Here is a 22,221-nt window from a genome sequence, read left to right as displayed (position 1 = left end):
CCTGGCGTGCATACGAATGACTGAGTTTGCGTAAACCGGGTGATTTTCCACACGCTACTATGAGTAATTGGGGGGGGGGGGGGGCACTCTCACCACTTACTATTCATGTACCTGACTTACCACAGGCACATTACTCCTGATGGATCAGGAGCTAGCAGTGGACAGGTAGCAAGATTCCTAAACTGAATAAAATACCTTATACATACAGTACATTTAATAACACTAGGTGATACGTAATGACCACAGACACCTGATGGAGTTTAAAAAGTTTATATAGGAAGTAAGTTTTAGAAAGAGTATGCCATAAGTAACAGGCAGATACAAATTAGGACATCAATGATAAAGATCATAACAAAAATGTAGCTATGGATTAAGGCAAGCACCATAGATTACTGAGGGAATACTACTGGGTGTGTATTTGGGAACATGCTATTCAGTACGACTTTAAGCTAAGGCAGGGGGCGTGAGACAGACCTAATATGTGTACTAATATTCTTTATACTAATTCCTAAACCTTATGCTATTCTTACTAAGATCACAGCAACCATACTAAAGGGAAGGGATAATGGAACAAGCTAAATATGCAATCAGTTTTAATAATCCTATAGGTAGGGGGAAAAATGGAACATTACTAATAAACAATTTGCATAAAGTTACTTTCGAAAGGGTGACAGGAGAATATCACAGGCAAGAGTGCTTTATTAAGAAAAGGAAAAGTGAGAGTATAGTTAGACAGACACCCACATATATATTTACCTAGGACAGAATGAGGACTAACCCTGGCCACGGGTCAGTTTGGGAATAGGCGGGGACAAGGACCCTCAAGGATTCGGAAATGCCAGTAGGCGAGCAGGTACAGCTCAGGACAGTCAGGACAGGATACCCCTCAGGTTTTGGTTCAGGACTGGGCTCATCAAAGGGCACGACCAACACCTGCAGCTTCGGATGCAACGCCTGCGTTACCCCCTCTCTGCACGGAATCCGCCAGTAACCCCGATTGGGTTTTCAAATCTCCCAGCAAAGTGCTTCGCCAGAACTTAAGACTATTTCCACCCCTTGGAGTTTGTGGAAAATACGGACAGAGAGCTCCGCAGCGCTCTGTATCAATCACCTATAGAGTTCGTAGGGTCAGTGACAGGTCAGCTACTCGGACAAGTCGGACGATTTCTCTAAACTAAACTAGACTAGTTATACTGTTTTGGGACCCCCTAGACCACCCACAAATGTTGCAAGCGACAAGGTCCCATCTTTCAATTGGTCAAGAGAGGTGGTTAGGTCATATTCACCTCCCAAATTCTATGTTCCCATAATTAATATTCATTTTTCAGTACCCACCCCTTGCATTCCAGTTCCCAGGGTATGAGAAAGGTGTGAAACAATAGCACATACATAAGACTTATACATTGGTATCGATTTAGGTACAGCCGAATTCTCTTCCCAGGGCATGAAAGATGTTCTCAGGCGCATCTCAGCTTCAGGAGCCAGCTGGCTTGGGTTTGCTTCTGCGCGGTTCGGCTTTTCCCTCATCACGTGACAGGGTTGTGGGAGGATTCAAATATGGCGTCTCTCCCCACTCCCAGGCCCCAAATACGCGGTACATGAAAAGTAAGTGAAAACAAATTAGAAACATAGAAAAAATGAATACACTGTCTACCATGAATAAGCTTCACTGCACCCCTTACTGTGTAATATCTATAGCATTTAGGGTTAATGCGGAAAGACAGATATGCAAAAGCGGCATGAGCTAGCAGAGAGCATGGTTAAAGTCAAGCGGCCATATTTAGCAACAATGCGCATGAGCAACAATATCCCTCCAAATTGCGAGTGCGTCACATCACATGGGTATGACCGACGCATGCGCAGACTGGATTTCTGCGAAGCGGCCATTCAGTAGTGCAAGCATCATTACAATTAATAAACATAGATGCGAGCTTCTCTCGGGCAACCGCGTGTACTGGAAAAGGTGAAAATTAAGACGGACAGGATTGGTTAATGTTTATTAAAGGTTAGACGAGGTTCATGAATGTAAGCAAGTCGCTTTACGTGCGAATCCTTGCTCCATCAATCCCCTCTTTGATGATATTTACTATCATCACTACAAATGGAAACAGATGCCAACTTCATTCTTGCATATCATTCATTTCTATCTCCACAAACTTGTTGTTGAGCTTTCTCCCTGCATCCTTATTAGGGTGAGAGTTTTTAGCTCTCTTATAAATTTCGTTCTTCAATTCTTCTAATTCTAGCTCATCAACATTTCTCTTCACTCCTCTTTTGTTCACTGTATATCGCTTTCTGCATTTTTGACATTTGCAGCAGATAAATATAATCAGTACAACCACACCTATTCCAGCTATTGGCATCAATATTTTCCATAGAAGGTTTTTACCCAAGTTAGAAAACCAACTACCTACAGAGGAGAGACCATCAGTCAGTCTCGTCCAGGCACTATCAACCTCCAATGGTTTGAGTTCTTTTTCCAGATTAGTTATGTTTCTTACATATTTCTTTATTTCAATGCTTTTATCAGGAATGTAAGTGCAACAATGTTGCGCCTTCAGCATTCGGCAGACTCCGCCCTCTTTTGCCAATAGGGTGTCTAGAGCAAGGTGATTCTGTAAAACCATTGATCTGATCGCAACCATTTCCGTATTGACCAGCAGGAATCCAGCAGCAGTGTCAGTTGATAACCGATCCACTACTGTAGATAATTTGCAGATACGGTGAGTATTCAGAACTACCCCCATTCCAGGTATCAGTGCACTAAATATATCACCTATAATTTCTCCTACACTTTCACGTTTACTACGCACTAAGCCATTAGTATCTTCATTGCTTCCAGCAGCATTGTTCACATGGTATATCCTCGGGAAAACAATGCCAAAATAGCAGCTTCCATACCAGTGATCCGGCAATTTGAAATAAGCCTTGTTTCCACATATATAATAAATTCCGGGAAACACAGGTTCTGACCCATTTTTGAAACCCCAACCTCCAATTACCTTGTAATTATGTTCACACTCGCTGGAACCGATGAATACATTGTTATAATAACTAGTCTTTTCTCTATGAAGACAGAGTTTCCCTTTCCGTTCAAAATCCAGCAACAATGCAGGACTAGCTTCGCCTTCTGAGGTGCTTTCCATATTCTCTGCTCATCTAGGGATTCTATCCTTCTCGTCAGTGGCCTTTTTCTGAAACTTTTCTCTCCTCCTTTCTGCCATTTTCAAAAACATCTTTTCCTGCTCCTGTAGGGAACAGGTCAGATTATTTTCTCTAGCTTCATTTAAGTCTATGTCACCTATGGTCAGGAAATATTCTCCCATATAACGGGTTACCTCGTTTCTAATATGTACAATGTTTAGATTTCCTCGAACAGGAAGTTCTGAAAAGATTACGTCAGTGTTTGAGTAGTAGTACTGTAAAGTGCTTCTATAAAATAAGCTTGCTAATATACTACAAGAAATTCCATAGGTCAGGGGTAAATGGTGATATGTCACGCTTTCAGCTACAGAAGTAGGTAGCTTCATACATACGTAACAATCTTCTATTTCCATAGCTTCTACATAGTGCACTAAAAGATTAGCGAAGACATTTAACTGAGTTCTGTTTTTCATTTTGTGAAAATGTAGTCCACCCTCATCTGATGCATCTAAGTCGGTCCGTTTTTGTGTCAGTACAGCAGTATTGTCACGTAGTGGTGTTTCTTCAGTCTGTACAGTTTCTGTGTCTAGAGTCTCTGGGTTAGTGGGGTACAAGTTAGGGTCTTTACTTATCATAAAAGGTATAAAAACTGTTAGTCCTATCCATATTATTATCAGTACAGCTATACTACAAAAGCAGATTTTACAGCAGGTTTTACAACAGCTAAATTTGGATCTTCCATTTACACTCGAATCAGACATATTTGCTTACAGGTGGTTTTCCAACCCCTCTTTGTTTCTCTTCACCAAAGGTTCTCTTAGGTTTTCTCAAGGAGGGTCTTCGTCAGAACTCCGATCAGTAATGGACTCTTCGTCACTATTGCCACTGTGGTTTGGTTCATCAATTTCTTCCAATACCAAGTAAGTCCATTCAGGGCTCCGATACAGTTTGTTTTGTTTCTTTACTCGTGAGCTTCGTCGGTTAGACTGGACTCGGGCTTCTTTTCTTTCACTGGCAGCCCTTTTTCGGTCTTCTAGTTTTTCTTGAACTGTTTTGATTCTCAGTCTCAGTCTTTTTATGTATCAGGGTTCATTCTTTTTCTTGAGCTTTTTAGTGGTCGAGGAAACTTGTCCTTCCTCGTGAACTCTCTTGTTTTCGCTTTGTTGTGGCACTCTTGTTTTGGCAGTGTCTATTTCCCTTCCTGTCTGACTAGTCCCAGGTCTTTCATCAGCTTCTTCTGCCTGGTCTCTAAACTGGCCTTGTTCAGGTCTACTTTGTATTTGATCTTTATTTTCAGGTGATCTGGACTCTGCTTCCTAAACACGTTCGTCTATTTCTATCTGTTCCTGTTCATGCACTTCGATCTCTTGATTTTCTTCTGCATGAACTTCAGCTTTAACCACTATCTGTTCCTTTCCAGTTTCTGAAGTTTCAGGAGGAGTGTTAATAACTTGGTCTGTCCCTACTTGGCCTATTTCCTGATCAGGTTTGGTGTGTGTTTCGATGACCTGACCTTCGTCCTCTAATTCTGTCTCACCTTCACTATCCCACTCACTATCTAGGTAAGAATATTTTTGGGTTCTTATTGGGTCAAGAACTTGGTCGTCGGCAGAGAACCACTCAACGTCCTGACTTGAGCTCGGTAGTTCGATGTCAGCGAGATCCGGACTCTCTTCTGGAGTCTCCTCAGCCGCGCTACCTTCAGCTTCAGTCGCGTTTTCTCCTGTCACTGGCTTCGTATGGCTGGCATGGATCCACTTCGGTACACCCGCACACTTCACAGCAGTTGTGGTTACAAGGATCACCTGCCTCGGCTTTCCCCACTTTGGTCCAAGGCAACTCTTCCGGGTGTGTTTCTTTAACACCACCCAATCACCAGGTCTCAAGTTATGTGCTGGAGATGTAGGCCATTGGACAGCAGTCTCTCCAATCTGGTGAGAGATAGAACGCACTTGGTCACCCAGCTGCCTGCAGTATTCTAGCACTAAATCATCAGAAATACTTAGCAGTTTGTGTCCAGGTACCCATGCCTGTCGCATTACTCTTCCCATTAGCACCTCATGGGGACTTAGGCCTGTTTTTCGGTTTGGAACACTTCTCAAACTCATCAGCACAAGGGGCAAAGCTTCTATCCAGTTCATTTTGGTGGAGTCACACATTTTCGCCAGTCTGGACTTGATGGTGCCATTCACTTGTTCAACTATTCCAGAAGCCTCTGGATGGTATGCACAGTGCAACCTTTGCTTCATTTTAAACGCTGTACAGAGTTCTTTGAGGATATCGTTAGAAAAATGCCCACCTTGGTCTGTTTCGATCGTTTCTGGAATTCCAAATCTAGGTATCAATTCTCTAAGTAATAGTTTGGCTACAGTTATGGCATCATTTTTCTTTGCTGGGTAGGCCTCCACCCATCTAGAAAATAGGCAAACTATGACCAGGACGTATCTGTACCCTTTGCACATGGGCAATTGGATAAAGTCCGCCTGCATCCTGATAAAGGGACCTTCTGCCTTCCCAATCGTACTTTGCTCCACTACTGTCTTCTTTCCTGCGTTGAATTGCTGACACACTAAGTACCTCTGGCAAAGCTTTTCCGCAGTGCCCCTGAATTTTGTGTTACGGAATACCTTGCCAAACATACGGCACATTGCATCTCTCCTAATGTGTGTGTCCTCATGTATGATCCTAGCCATTGGGGCTACCAAACTGTCTGGTAATACAGGCACACCTGTTTTGTAAATCATGACACCATCCTCATCTCTCGGTGTACATTCATCCTTCTCCCACCTGTCTTTCTCCTTTTGGTCTGCTGCCTGTTGCATGTCTCTCAATTCCTCCCAAGTAGACACACCTTCAAACATCATAAGTTGGCAGCTGTTTCCACCTCCCCACAATTTGATTTTTAGGGACATTTTGTATCGGGAACAGTATTGGGCAATTTGGTCAGCGTATCGGTTTCCGGCTGTCACATCATCACTTCCAGACCTGTGAGCAGCACACTTGACCACAGCCAATTCTTGGGGTAATTGGATCGCTTCCAGTAAGTTCTATACCACCTTTCCATTTCTGATAGGGGTACCTGCGGAAGTCATGAATTCTCTTTGTAACCATAGTTGGCCAAAGTCATGAACAACCCCATAACAGTACTGACTGTCAGTATAAACAGTTATCCTTTTGCCTTTTCCTAGTTTACAAGCTCTTGTTAATGCGATCAATTCGGCTACTTGGGCAGACTTTACATCGCACAGGTAAGATGCTTCCAAGATTGTCTCTAACGTAACTACAGCATAGGCAGCACTCAGACCTCCATCCTCATGTCTTAAACATGAGCCATCTACAAACACCATTAGATCTTCATCAAGTAAGGCTATTTCTTTGATATCAGGACGTGGCTTGGTGCTAAATTCAGTTAGGTCCATGCAGTTATGCTCAACTTCATCTTCTTCGATATCTAGGGGGATGGGCAACAGTGTTGCGGGGTTCAATGTATTACACCTGGAGATGATTACATTTTCAGCACCTATAAGAATTCTCTCATACTTAGTCAGCCGACTAGGGGTGAGATACTGGGTCTTGGTTCGGGTCAGTAAGATTACAACAGAATGTGGAACATATACAGTGACAGGATGTCCCATAACAATGTTCTCACTCTGTTCTAGACTTGCACAAGTAGCAGCTACTGCTTTCAGGCATCCAGGTAATCCAGCAGCCACTGGATCCAGAGTGGCCGAAAAGTAGGCCACTGGACGCCTATTCAGTCCATGTTCCTGTGTTAGGACTGAGAGTGCACAATTGTCTCTCGTATCACAGAACAGTTCGAAGTTTTTGGAATAGTCAGGCATTCCCAAGGCAGGGGCGGAGCACAGGCAATTTCGCAATTTTACCCAGGCGTTCATGCTTTCATCATCCCAACGAACTGGATCTTCCACCCCCTTCCTGGTCATTTTTATCAAGGGCTTGGCTAGAGCTGCGAATCCTACAATCCATTGCCTGCAGTACCCTACAACTCCTAGAAACATTCTTACTTCTTTCTGGGTTCTGGGTAGATCCATTGCTCGAATTATTTTTATCCTCTCTGTGGTAACTTTCCGGATCCCTTTTTCTATCTGGTGCCCCAGATATTTCACGGAATTCTTACAGAATTGTAATTTGTCTGGCGACACTTTATGTCCCCCCTTGCCTAGGTGATTCAATAGGGCAATGATATCAATGACACAGTCGGTTTGGCTTTTGGATGCCACCAGAAGGTCATCTATGTACTGTACCAAAACAGACTCCTTTGGCAGTACTAGAGATTCAAGGCATTTCTTTAGGATCTGGTTGAAAATCGAAGGACTTTCAGTGTACCCCTGGGGGACACATTTCCAGACATAGATATGGCTGTCAAATTCAAAACTAAAAAGGAACTTGCTCTCGGGATGCAATGGGATGGAAAAGAATGCATGGCACAAGTCAATGACAGTGAACCGTTCCGCATCCCAAGGAATCTGATACAGTATCACTGCGGGGTTGGGCACAATGGGACAGCAAGGTACAACAATTTGGTTTACCTTGCGCTGATCCTGCACTACCCGGTACTTTCCGCTAGGCTTTTTGATTCCAATTATGGGCGAATTACAGGGATTGCTCATTACTTCCTGTATGATGTTTGCTTCAAGCAACCGGTTTATTTCAATCGCGCAACTCCAGCTTTTACGTCTGCACTCATTTTGTACTGCCTGGTTCTGGGGTAAACAGCATTTGTTTTTATTGCTATTTTAACTGGGTCTACATTTGCCATTAAGCCTACATCTTTCCCAGTGAAATCCCACACTTCAGGAACCACTTTTAGCTGTAGTTCTTCAGGTAAGTCTTTAATGGACAGGAGGTTAATTTCTGTGTCTGGTTTTAGCAACATCAATTTGTGCAGGCTATCTTCATCTGGGGTCTGAATTTCGACGCCATTTGGTGTGCAAAAGATGTTGCAGTTCATTTTGCACAACAAATCTCGTCCTAGCAGGTTCCCCGGGCCTGAGTCACAGACCACAAATCTGTGCATTTCCTTGAAATTTCCAATGGAAATCTCCATGGGTTCAGTTACTGGAGTACTGATTATTTGGTTTGAAACACCCACTACTTGGATGGCTTCTCCCGAGAGGGGTAGGTTAGGAACATCCACTGTTCTAACAGTGGAACGGGTAGCACCAGTGTCCAACAGAAAGGTGACGTCTTTACCTTCAACCTTTCCTTCAATGTATGGTCCTGTCTGGTCTACCGGTAAGGAGGCGCCAAGTACACACTCCTTGTCCTCCCCCCTCAGGCCCCGTCAGTATTGATCATCACAAAGAAAAGAATCGTTTAACAAAAACTGTGAAGCTGATGCACTCCTTTCATTCTCTCCTTCCCACACTTCGGCCCTTTCATTCTGCTGAGCCTGATATTTATAATTCCATCTAGGAGCGCGAGGCAACGGAGGCTGCTTTACCTGTGGTTGGTTCTTCCGTGCCCCCTCTTTCTGCACCTGCGGATTTAAACCATTTACGAGGGCATTACCAGCCAGCAAATGTGGACACTCGTCTCTCCAATGCCCTATCTGACCGCACCCGTGACAGGGGAACTTCTTCATTGCCTCTTCCCGACTCATTTTTACCCGGGGTTTTCCTCCTCCCCCAGCAGTGGGACTTTGTGCATTATTACTATTCAATTTACTTAACTGTTTTTCTTGCTGTTCTGCCAATTTCACTTGTGCCCACATGACTTTTTCTTTAAGGGCTTTCTTTTTGTTCTCTATTTCATCTTTGCAATACTTGGCATATTTTAGGACATCATCTATGGGCTTACCTTGCCAACTGATTTTATTATCCCGAATCCACTGTGATATCTCAGGTCTCAATCCTAACACGAATCGGTAACTGAAATGGGTCATATCTTTCATGTCCACGTTATCGATTCCACTGTAAGTTTTGAACACCTGCAGTAACCTTTCATAAAAAGAGTGGACGGTTTCATCGCGCTCTTGGGTAGTTCTGTCTATCCGGGTCCAATCAGTTTCCTTTGCGGGCACCTTTTTAGGTCTCGCCTGTCGATGCGCATGCGCATCGAGCAAGCGAGAGTATTGGGACTTATCCACTCTTTTCCCAACTTGCAAGGAATCGTGGCGATTCCTTGCAGTGCCCGTGACTTTTAAGCTCAATGCGCATGCGCATTGAGCTTAAAAGCGCGTGCACGTCCGTATTGGTTTACCCGCTCCGCCCCCTCCCCTTCCCGCCGTGTCGCATTTCTCCTCCCCCCTCCCCTCTCTTCCCTCCGTCTTGTTTGTTATTTTACCCGCTCCGCCCCCTCCCCTTCCCGCCGTGTCGCATTTCTCCTCCTCCTCCCCTCTCTTCCCTCCGTCTTGTTTGTTTATTTTTTTTACCCGCTCCGCCCCCTCCCCTGCCCGGTAAGGGGTTACGGCCGGGGGAGCTACACCATCACCAGGCCCCTTTTTGTACCTGGTTTTGCCCGCAAACAAACCTCTTGACTCCACTGTGCCAGAACGCGTCACGTAAACAAGGTGCCCGGGTAAAGCATTCCAATACCTTCAGGTCAGTGACTGTTAAAACTAAAAAAAAAAAAATAAAAAAAAAACATTCACGCGCATCGAAGCAGCGTTTTTGATTCAGAGTAATTTTTTGTGTGCAAAATATGGCGTGTTTATGGCGCATAGGCTGAGCAGTCATTGCATTGGGGCGACTTTGCTACCCGTGCCATATATAGCGTATCGAAAGTGTGTTGTCTCTAACCTGCGATGCTTTCATTTTTGAACTAAATAGGCTACGGCAGATTTTCGGCACTCTTTAAAAAGGTCTACTTGCTGAAATCGCAAAGAAATACTAGTGTGCAGACATTTCTATCCCTGGAGCGAGAATCTTTAGGCAAAGCATTAAATTGATCCATAGTAAGGCGTAGACGTCGAAATCCACATTATATCTACTCAGTGACTTGCAATGGCGAGAAAAGCGAGAAATGACAAAAGCAAGCCCCCCTGTGAGCCATTCACCCTCAACCCCTCCCCCTCGACCCCTCCCCCTCAACCCCTCACCCTAACCCTCACTCACCCTCCCTCACCCTCAACCCCTCACCCTCAAACCCTCACTCACCCTCAACCCCTCACCCTCAACCCCTCACTCACCCTCAACCCCTCACCCTCACTCACCCTCACCCTCCCTCAACCCCTCACCCTCAACCCCTCACCCTCAACCCCTCACTCACCCTCACTCTCACTCACCCTCACTCAGCCTCAACTACTCCCCTCACCCTCACTCACCCAAAACACCTCACCCTCACTCACCCTCACCCTCACTCACCCTCAACACCTCACTCACCCTCACCCTCACCCTCACTCACCCTCAACACCTCACCCTCAACCTCAACCCCTCACCCTCACTCACCCTCACTCACCCTCACTCACCCTCACTCACCCTCACTCACCCTCAACCCCTCACCCTCACTCACCCTCACTCACCCTCACCCTCACTCACCCTCACCCTCACTCACCCTCACTCACCCTCACCCTCACTCACCCTCACCCTCACACAGTGCAATAGTTCTCAGACCATTTCAGTTAGAGCTTTTAGAAATGTTTATGGCTTTTTTTATTTGTAATACTTTAGCATTGGCTACAGGAAACAAAAATGCTAAACATTTACAAAATAAACCCATAAACAATTCTAAAAGCACTAACTCTAATGGTGCGAGACCTATTGCATTTCCAATGCTTGTTCTTCAGGTATTGTATGACTTGGTCATACTTTCTCATTACCTCAGGTGAGGGAGCTCCGGTTTTGGAGTCTCTCTCATATTCATCATTTGGCCAGTCAATTTCAATTTTGCATTCGGTCCACAAATCTACAGGTACCACAATGTCGAAAAACCCATCCAGGTCTTTCAGAAGACATTTCTGAACCTTTATGAAACGCTCAACCTGTCTGTACCAGTCAACTGGTTTCTCCCGCAGTTTTGGAAAGTCATTCGTGAATGACACAATGTCTTGTCGGGACCAAGGGACGTGGACATATTTCCCCCCTGGTACCTCTCTCATGGGACACAATTTTTCTGTGGGACCTACTTCTTTGAGTACGTATTCTGAAGTCTGGGGTTTAGCCCTACTATCTTCCTTTTTCTTTGCCCACCGGGTTTTCCATTTCTCCACGTCTCCCCATTTCTGCAGGATTTTCAATAGTTCCTTTATCTGGGTTTGTTTTCCTGACACATTCATATTTTCTAAGTCTTTGTCGGAAAAGTCTGCTCTGTAAGGTTTCTGAAGAACTTTGGAGCGACTAACATCAATTCCCATGTCGGTGGCAGTGTCCATTAACTTCTCATGGAGCAATCTAGTGTTCCTGGTAAGGTTTTTGCTGATAAACAGTAACTCGTCTTCACTAAAGGAGTTTAACCTGTCTAACCCTACATTACCGGCCATTAATTCCTCTATTTCTATCCTTAGCTTATAGATTTCTAAGGGTTTCGGTTGGGGAGTGTCCTTTTCCAACTCTTTGGTCCATCTATCTAATTCTTCTGGAGAAACTACAGTGGCACTCCTGACCCCTGAAGTGGTTTCAATCAGGACCTCTTTTGCCCTAGCTTGACTCCTTGCCCTTGGCACACTTGTTCCCGGTTCCCTTATGGGCAGATCCATTAAGGAAATCACAGACTCACATTCACTTTCTTGATCATCGACTATAAGCGGCTCTTTTCTTGGGGGAGGAATGATAGGGGTTGGTACAATTGGAGTTATAATAGGAGTTCTTGGACTAGCCATTCTATCCCCATAAAGAGGTATGGCAGGACCAATAGTTACTGGGATAGTCAATGAATCTGGACTGGGATTTATCTGGGCTATGGTCTGAATTAACTCAATCCGCTGTCGATTCAGGGCTTCCTTTTCTCGTTCACGCAAAACCCTTTCTGAAGAATTGTCATGCAGCACTTGGGGTACCAATGTAGGGTAAATATTCGGGGCAGTTGGAATGACCAAACTTGGTCGGTCTTCCCCAAAAGGGCGGTAATTTGGAATCGCGGTACTAGGTCTGCAAAACCCATCACCATCACTGGCTTTACTTTCAGTACCAGTTACGTCCGTCTCACTGGCCCTTCGATACCTGGGATATTTAGAGAACGGGTTTGGTGGACTCATAGGCTCTGACTCTGCAACATAGGGAGGTGGATTTTTCATCAACAAATCTTCTAGGTGTTCATCCTCTGAGTCCCCCACGGTCATCAAGTGTTTGCTTTTCTCCGTACACTTCCCTTTCCCCTCTTCGAGTACCCCAAACATTGGAAACAGTCCCTCTACCATCATGTTCTGTCTCCATTGTTGCATCTTTTTCTCTTTAGTTTCTTTTTGGACCTTTGGATACCACTTACTCACTCCCTTATCCATTCGGGGTCTGTCTCGTTCTAGAGCTTCAATTTCCCACTCCTCTAACGCTTCATATTGAGTTAATCTAGGTCGGGGATGTAATTCATTCATTCGGGTTCTTAAGTTAAACAGGATTCTACCATTAAAGGTACCATCAATGGGAAATGCTAAGACTCCATCGTCTTCTGTGTACCTTACCCAGTTCTCCAACCATACACAGGTATGGTACCCTTTATCAAACATCATGAAAGAAGCGGGAGTATTTGGAGGTGGAATGATTACACCCTCCCTGGTTCGTATGGGCTTGTCTTTCTTGAAATAGTTTTTAATCTTTTCGGCAAATGACAATTTTCTTTTTCCTCCGTACATATTGTAAGGTCTACCTCTTAGCATCTGCTCCTTATAAAAACCTAGATTCTGAGGATTAGGCAAGAATTCAGGATACCACATACACCTTTCCAGACTCGCTTCTAACTCGGCTTGATTAATTTTGTTTACCTTTGTGCTTCCAATGCTAGCGCGACTTTTATTTCGCGACAACCAATCAACACAGTGGTTGCAAAGACCCTTGTCCAATGGGTGCGCGGCCTTTCGCGAGACGCGGTCTCACGCTCCGGCACTCACCCCTCCTTTACAATTTCAGCTTCACTACACGCCCGCTGTCTTGACCAATACCAGCGCGGCACGGAGTGACGTCAGAGCAGCCTTCCGACTGACTCCCTCCCTCACAAGGTAACGGAAACTTTGAATTTTTCTTAAAGTGCAAGTACTTATTTTAGTTAACAATATAAAGTATAAACCAATACCAGCGCGGCACGGAGTGACGTCAGAGCAGCCTTCCGACTGACTCCCTCCCTCACAAGGTAACGGAAACTTTGAATTTTTCTTAAAGTGCAAGTACTTATTTTAGTTAACAATATATAACGTTTGCCGCTGTGTCGGAGTGTTCTAAAAAGAAAGAAAGTTTTTCTCTCGCTACAAGCAAACCACTTCTGTCTACTTTTCATTCACTTCGGATAGACTTCACTGCCTAACCTTTCACACGAGCAATATAGAACCTGTTACTCCTCTGACTTATCCACTTATTTCCGGGATATATACTAAGTCAGGCTTTCACCAGCGGACTACCTTGCTTACCATGCAAGCTGTGGAGAACTTATGTCCCCTTCCTCCTGTGACCCTTACTAGGTGATATCACAATGGAAGTTTTACACAATAGGACTCGTAGCTATCATTTATTCAAATAAAAAAAAAAAGATCCTAATTAGTGCTTCCAGTTCTACCTAACCATGCACTCATTTTCCTCCTGACAAGCGACCTCTGCGCGAGATGGATTCTACTCACCACCCGCTATACAATTCCCCGGGGATTTCAGACAACATAAAACACTTTACGGACAATTTCTGTTAATATTACATATAGCAGCAATGCAAAAGCAGTCAAATATATATAAAACCTTTTCAACGAAAAAACTTTGCGTATTATTTGAAACAATGTAATCAATATAGCAGCATACAAGTTTCAACACCACATTTTATTTTCTCTGTTTATTTACTCAATTATCTTGTCTACCTATCTTAACTAGTCCTAACCATAACTCTGCTACCAGAAAATTACTGATAGAGCGCGCAGGTCACCCGGGTCACCTTTTTACCAATTTCCACGCACTGGGCCCTGGCGTGCATACGAATGACTGAGTTTGCGTAAACCGGGTGATTTTCCACACGCTACTATGAGTAATTCGGGGGGGACACTCTCACCACTTACTATTCATGTACCTGACTTACCACAGGCACATTACTCCTGATGGATCAGGAGCTAGCAGTGGACAGGTAGCAAGATTCCTAAACGGAATAAAATACCTTATACATACAGTACATTTAATAACACTAGGTGATACGTAATGACCACAGACACCTGATGGAGTTTAAGAAGTTTATATATGAAGTAAGTTTTAGAAAGAGTATGCCATAAGTAACAGGCAGATACAAATTAGGACATCAATGATAAAGATCATAACAAAAATGTAGCTATGGATTAAGGCAAGCACCATAGATTACTGAGGGAATACTACTGGGTGTGTATTTGGGAACATGCTATTCAGTACGACTTTAAGCTAAGGCAGGGGGCGTGAGACAGACCTAATATGTGTACTAATATTCTTTATACTAATTCCTAAACCTTATGCTATTCTTACTAAGATCACAGCAACCATACTAAAGGGAAGGGATAATGGAACAAGCTAAATATGCAATCAGTTTTAATAATCCTATAGGTAGGGGAAAAAATGGAACATTACTAATAAACAATTTGCATAAAGTTACATTCGAAAGGGTGATAGGAGAATATCACAGGCAAGAGTGCTTTATTAAGAAAAGGAAAAGTGAGAGTATAGTTAGACAGACACCCACATATATATTTACCTAGGACAGAATGAGGACTAACCCTGGCCACGGGTCAGTTTGGGAATAGGCGGGGACAAGGACCCTCAAGGATTCGGAAATGGCAGTAGGCGAGCAGGTACAGCTCAGGACAGTCAGGACAGGATACCCCTCAGGTTTTGGGTCAGGACTGGGCTCATCAAAGGGCACGACCAACACCTGCAGCTTCGGATGCAACGCCTGCGTTACCCCCTCTCTGCACGGAATCCGCCAGCAACCCCGATTGGGTTTTCGAATCTCCCAGCGAAGTGCTTCGCCAGCACTTAAGACTATTTCCACCCCTTGGAGTTTGTGGAAAATACGGACAGAGTGCTCCGCAGCGCTCTGTATCAATCACCTATAGAGTTCGTAGGGTCAGTGACAGGTCAGCTACTCGGACAAGTTGGACGATTTCTCTAAACTAAACTAGACTAGTTATACTGTTTTGGGACCCCTAGACCACCCACAAATGTTGCAAGCGACAAGGTCCCATCTTTCAATTGGTCAAGAGAGGTGGTTAGGTCATATTCACCTCCCAAATTCTATGTTCCCATAATTAATATTCATTTTTCAGTACCCACCCCTTGCATTCCAGTTCCCAGGGTATGAGAAAGGTGTGAAACAATAGCACATACATAAGACTTATACATTTGTATCGATTTAGGTACAGCCGAATTCTCTTCCCAGAGCATGAAAGATGTTCTCAGGCGCATCTCAGCTTCAGGAGCCAGCTGGCTTGGGTTTGCTTCTGCGCGGTTCGGCTTTTCCCTCATCACGTGACAGGGTTGTGGGAGGATTCAAATATGGCGTCGCTCCCCACTCCCAGGCCCCAAATACGCGGTACATGAAAAGTAAGCGAAAACAAATTAGAAACACAGAAAAAATGAATACACTGTCTACCATGAATAAGCTTCACTGCACCCCTTACTGTGTAATATCTATAGCATTTAGGGTTAATGCGGAAAGACAGATATGCAAAAGCGGCATGAGCTAGCAGAGAGCATGGTTAAAGTCGAGCGGCCATATTTAGCAACAATGCGCATGAGCAACAATATCCCTCCAAATTGCGAGTGCGTCACATCACATGGGTATGACCGACGCATGCGCAGACTGGATTTCTGCGAAGCGGCCATTCAGTAGTGCAAGCATCATTACAATTAATAAACATAGATGCGAGCTTCTCTCGGGCACCCGCGTGTACTGGAAAAGGTGAAAATTAAGACGGACAGGATTGGTTAATGTTTATTAAAGGTTAGACGAGGTTCATGAATGTAAGCAAGTCGCTTTACGTGCGAATCCTTGCTCCATCAGTGTAATGTAGGTCTCACCCCCAATGAAAACGCTGCAGCCACAGTGAAGGTTGTTGCTTAATTTATTTAATATTTCCCCTAAAGAGCGCCGAGCCTGTTCTGCTCGTACCGGCTCTTTGCGCCTCTCTGTCCGTGGGGTGCGCGCGCAGCCCAACATCGCCGCCAGCACGTCACGTCGCCGACGTGACGTGCAACACTAGAACGCGCCACTACATATCTCCCCTTTTTTCCCAATACATAACAGTTCAACTTACAGTTCGCCACTCATGTCATAGTCTCTGAACCTTGCTGGCTTGACCACCGCTCTACCCCTCCTGGTCAGTCTTACCGGGGTAGTGGGAGCCACTCCTTCGCTTCTTTCTCCGCTTCCTAGCGCAGCCGCGCTTCCATCTCCTCCACTCATGTCCTCTCCGACCATCTGCTCCTGGTCAGCCTCGCCAGTCTTTTCCTTTTGTTGTTCTCTTCTTACATCCGGTTCTGTCTCTCGATGTTCCTGTTGGACATTTCCTCTTTCCTCGTCTCCTACGTCTGTTCCACCATTGTTCCAGCAAAGAATCTTGTTGCATCTCGCCATGTGGTCCTGCGACCACACATTTCCGTCGCTCAGCAAGGCCGCTCTGCCCATTATTTCCTTCACCTGCATGGGCTTGCTGTATTTGCTCTCTCCTTTCCTTTGCAGCGTGGCCAACTTTACTCGCTCCCATTCACCTTTTTCCAATCCAGTGTGCTTCACTTTTCTCCGGTTGTCGTAGTGTTTGGTGTAGACGGTTTGTGCTCTCTCCAGATTGGCTCGCACCACTGCTGGGGACCACTCGCTCATTATTGTTTTCTCTTTCCACACCGAATGTCTTGGGTGAATGGTTCACGGCCTCTGATATTTCCCCTAAAGAGCGCCGAGCCTGTTCTGCTCGTACCGGCTCTTCGCCCCTCTCTGTCCGTGGGGTGCGCGCGCAGCCCAACATCGCCGCCAGCACGTCACGTCGCCGACGTGACATGCAACACTAGAACGCGCCACTACATATCTCCCCTTTTTTCCCAATACATAACAGTTCAACTTACAGTTCGCCACTCATGTCATAGTCTCTGAACCTTGCTGGCTTGACCACCGCTCTACCCCTCCTGGTCAGTCTTACCGGGGTAGTGGGAGCCACTCCTTCGCTTCTTTCTCCGTTTCCTAGCGCAGCCGCGCTTCCATCTCCTCCACTCATGTCCTCTCCGACCATCTGCTCCTGGTCGGCCTCGCCTGTCTTTTCCTTTTGTTGTTCTCTTCTTACATCCGGTTCTGTCTCTCGATGTTCCTGTTGGACATTTCCACTTTCCTCGTCTCCTACGTCTGTTCCACCATTGTTCCAGCAAAGAATCTTGTTGCATCTCGCCATGTGGTCCTGCGACCACACATTTCCGTCGCTCAGCAAGGCCGCTCTGCCCATTATTTCCTTCACCTGCATGGGCTTGCTGTATTTGCTCTCTCCTTTCCTTTGCAGCGTGGCCAACTTTACTCGCTCCCATTCACCTTTTTCCAATCCAGTGTGCTTCACTTTTCTCCGGTTGTCGTAGTGTTTGGTGTAGACGGTTTGTGCTCTCTCCAGATTGGCTCGCACCACTGCTGGGGACCACTCGCTCATTATTGTTTTCTCTTTCCACACCGAATGTCTTGGGTGAATGGTTCACGGCCTCTGATATTTCCCCTAAAGAGCGCCGAGCCTGTTCTGCTCGTACCGGCTCTTCGCGCCTCTCTGCCCGCGGGGTGCGCGCGCAGCCCAACATCGCCGCCAGCACGTCACGTCGCCGACGTGACGTGCAACACTAGAACGCGCCACTACACAAAGTATTTTAATGTTGTTGTGAGTTGTCCCTTCCAGCCAACTCAAGCTGTCTCATGAGAGATGAACGTAGTTGCTCGTGCAATCCACATGTTTCAAGCTTGCACCATGCCAAGCGGAAGCAGAAGCTCTCCAGTCCATAGGTATTAATTAACCTGTTTAATGTCAGTGGAAAGTAGTAGCTACATAAGCTGTCCCTGGTCGCAATCAAATCTGCCTGTTAGTTGTGAGTACTATGGAACCCTGTCTCCTGACTAAGTCTGATATGGAATGTCGTGGGTCTTGTAACATTGCTGAGACCTTCCAATGATGACAGGACACTGTTTGCTGCAGACTTATTTATTAAACCAATTCACAACTACAGAGATCGCTGAGCGAGCTGTGTCTCTCACTGGCTCCGGCTCCCGACTGTTCGCGCTTCGCGCTATTCCCCCCAAAATGGCCGCCGTTCGTGTAACGTGATCACGTCACGCGAACGCTAGAGCGGCAACTCTACATATCTCCCCCTTTTTGTCCCAAGGGATAACACAGTCTCAGGGTTCAATGTCCATCACCCATTTCAAAGTCCCGGAACCTCGAAGGCTTCACCACCAATCGCCCCACCCTGGTACTTCTTACCGGTGTGGACGCCGCTCCTCTTTCTTCCGCCTTCTCAGCTCTCCTTCCTTTACCTTCTCGGGCTCCGGGTCCCTTGCCACCGGTGGGTTCTTTCCTCTCTCGGCTCCTTGCCTCCACCTCGGCTGTCTCCCTTTCTCTGCTCCAACCCTGTCTCCAAACTCTCCAAGCCATCTTCCACAGCAGTGTGCTCAATCTCTTCAGCTCCTAGGTCAATAGTATCTCCTCGCTCCCTTTCTTCAGGAGTCCATTGTATTATCTTATTGCATCGTGCCATGCGGTCCTGCGACCACACATTTCCATCACTCACACGTGCCGCTCGATCCAGGACCTCCTTAACTTGAAGAGGTCGGCTGTATTTGCTGTCCCCTTTCCTCTGTAACGTCGCCAGTTTGACTCGAACCCATTCTCCTTCTTCCAAAGACGTATTCTTCACGTTTCTTCTCTTGTTGAAATGTTCTGCATAAATGGTTTGAGCTTTCTCCAGATTAGCTTGTACTATCGCCGGGGACCATTTGCTGGTTACTGTCTTCTCTTTCCAGGCTAGATTGTCCTTTGTGAACGGATCTCTGCTTCTGAGTATCTGGAATGGGCTATACCCTGTGCCTGTGGGGGTGATGCGGTACGCCCAGATCATCTATAAGATTTCCTTCTCCCAATCTTTCCCATTCATGATAGCTGCCTGTATGGACCCCATTATGACCCGGTTGAACCGTTCCACTAGACCGTTTCCTGCTGGGTGGGATATAGCTGTGTGTTTCGCTACTATTCCATTCCTCTCCATAAACTTGAGCCATTTCTCTGACTTAAACTGAGGGCCACTGTCACTCAGTATTGACTTGGGGATGCCTTCCCTAAGAAAGATCATCGTGAGGAACTCGAGTATGGTCTCTGTGTCCATCTCCTCCTTGACGTGGATCTCCGGCCATTTTAAATACCTGTCCACCAGGACACACAGATATTTAGGGATACCTTGTTCGTTCAACACTGGTCTCAGGATGTCGATGGATACTTCTTCCCATGGGTTTCCTGGATTGGCAAATTTCCCCACCGCTGGCCTTAGGGGCGTCAACGTCTTGTTAGCACGTTGACATTGGTCGCATTCTCTCACGTGGCGTTCCGTTTGTATGTCCATGCCCGGCCACCAATATCCCTGCTTAGCTCCCAGTTTGGTCTTTCCAATGCCTAGGTGTCCTTCATGCAGAATCGCTAATAGCCTAGGGATCAGTCCTACAGGGGGCTCCACCTTGTCGCCTCTGTACATGAACACCCCTTTGTCATCCACCGATAGCTCCTCTCTTACTTTGTAATACTTCCGTAAATGCTCTCCTAAGTGCCTTCTTTCAGGCCATCCTCCCACCGTGTACTCCAGCACTTCCTGGATCGTTTTGTCTTCATTGTATGCCTCCTTCCATTCCTGGTTGCTTATGACCTTCTCTTGGTCCTCCAACATGGCCACCATCTCATCCTCTCTTTCTTTATCCTCTTCTTCTGTTTCCATATCTGCCGCCCTACTCAAGTAGTCTGCCACCTTGTTCCTGTTCCCCGGGATGTACTCCACGTCACACCAGTACTCCAACAATTTGAGTGTAATTTTCGCTATCCTGGGGGTGGCGCTGGCATGTCCACTGGACGTGAGAACTCTCACCAAGGGCTTGTGGTCCGTCTTGAGTGGAACCTCGTGCCCCACAGGAACTGGCGGAACCGGGCCATGGCCCACACCACTGCTAACATTTCTTTCTCGATGACACTGAACTTTTTTTCTGTGTCCGTCAGGGCTCTGGATGCGAAGCTCAGCGTTTCCAACGTTCCCCAGTCTCTCTCTTGCATCAGGACTGCTCCCAGCCCCTTGTCGCTGGCGTCAGTTGTCAGCACCGTTCGGCCCTGGTCATACCCTTGCAGAGGTATGGCTTGGACCACATCCTTTTTGATGCATTCAAATTCCCTTTGCATCTCCTCAGTCCACACAAACATCGTCTTCTCTCTCGTTAGTTGTCTCATATTGTAAGTATTTGTCGCGAAATGTTGGACGAATTTACTGTAGTATTCAGCCATTCCTAGGAAGGACCTGACTTCTTCCTTTCTGGTGGGGGGTGGAGCATCCCTTATCGCTTTCACATTCTCTTTCATCTGGGTAATTCCTCGCACTCCGATCTCATGCCCCAGGTAGGTGACTGAAGCCATTCCCAGTCTGCATTTCTCCCACTCTGCAGTCAATCCTCTTCCTTCCAACACTCCTAGTACCTTGGCTAGCCTCTGGTCTTGATCCTGTTTGTCCTTGCTCATCACCAGGATGTCGTCTTGGAAGTATTGAATCCCTTCCATGTCTTTGAAAAGACAGTGCATAAGCTTCTGGAACACCGCTGCTGCAGAGGCGAGCCCAAACGGCATCCTACAGAACTGGTAGCATTCGAAGGGAGTTATGAATGACGTGAGTATCCTACTCTCCGGGTGGAGGGCTATCTGGTGATAGGCTGATGTTAAGTCAATCGTGGAGTACCATTTCACCCCCCTTGTCTTCGCCAGCATCTCTTCTATGCGTGGTAATGGAAACTTCTCCACTACAATGTTCTTGTTTAGCTCGCGCAGGTCCAGGCAGAGACTAACCTTTCCACTCGGTTTCATCACCACCACCAGGGGCGCCAGCCATTCCGCGCATGTGATCGGTTCTATGATGCCATTCTTCTCTAACTCCTGCAGTTCTGTCTGTACTGCTTCTCCCACTGCAATCGGTACATTCCTCACCTTGTGTGGCACCCGTTTTGCATCCATCTTGAGGACAATCCTGTGTGAACATTTTCCAATTTCCCCACTCTTCCACCGAACACTCTTGGGTAGTCTTTTCTCCATTTATCGAGATTTGGCCATGGTTCCAGTGCAGTCAGTAGTACTTGCACTGCTCCGCCTGGGTCTACTTTGATGCCCAGATCCCCTTGGTCCATCCATCCAAGCACCGATGGGCCTTTCTCAGACACATATAGTTTGCAGTTGGCGCTGCATCCTCTGAACTCAAATTTAAGTGGTCGGAACCCTGCCATGGGTATGCGATCGCCATTGTACGTGACTGGTCTGATGTCGATTGGCTCCAGGTGCGGGCCTAGCTGGGGTGAGAATTTCTCATTCCAGACTGCTCTCTGCACGATGGTGTAGGGCGGTCCGGAGTCCACCACTATACTTATCAGCACCCCACCTATCAGCATGTCCAGTAGTGGTTTGCTCGACCTTTTTGTGTCCACGCACAGTACTTCATCATAAATGCAGAGCACCGTGTCCTCGTCCTCTCGCTCTTTCTCTTCCAGGTCTTCCTGGTCTTTGTCCACGTATTTCACCACATTGCGGCCCATCTTCCTCCGGCACACCTTCTCGTAGTGCCCCATTATGCCGCAGTACATGCATTTGGCCCTGAACGCCGGGCATTTTTTGTCATGAGCCTCGTGGTTCCAGCTTCCGCATCTGTAGCAAGGGTTCTTACTTCCTTTAGTCTGTTTCCCTTGCAGCCCCAACTTTCCCTGCAATTTGTTGGGTCCTCT

Source organism: Lissotriton vulgaris, chromosome 1_1, assembly GCF_964263255.1.
Source record: "Lissotriton vulgaris chromosome 1_1, aLisVul1.2, whole genome shotgun sequence".
In the NCBI taxonomy this organism is placed as follows: Eukaryota; Metazoa; Chordata; class Amphibia; order Caudata; family Salamandridae; genus Lissotriton; species Lissotriton vulgaris.
This window is presented reverse-complemented; position numbering follows the sequence as displayed.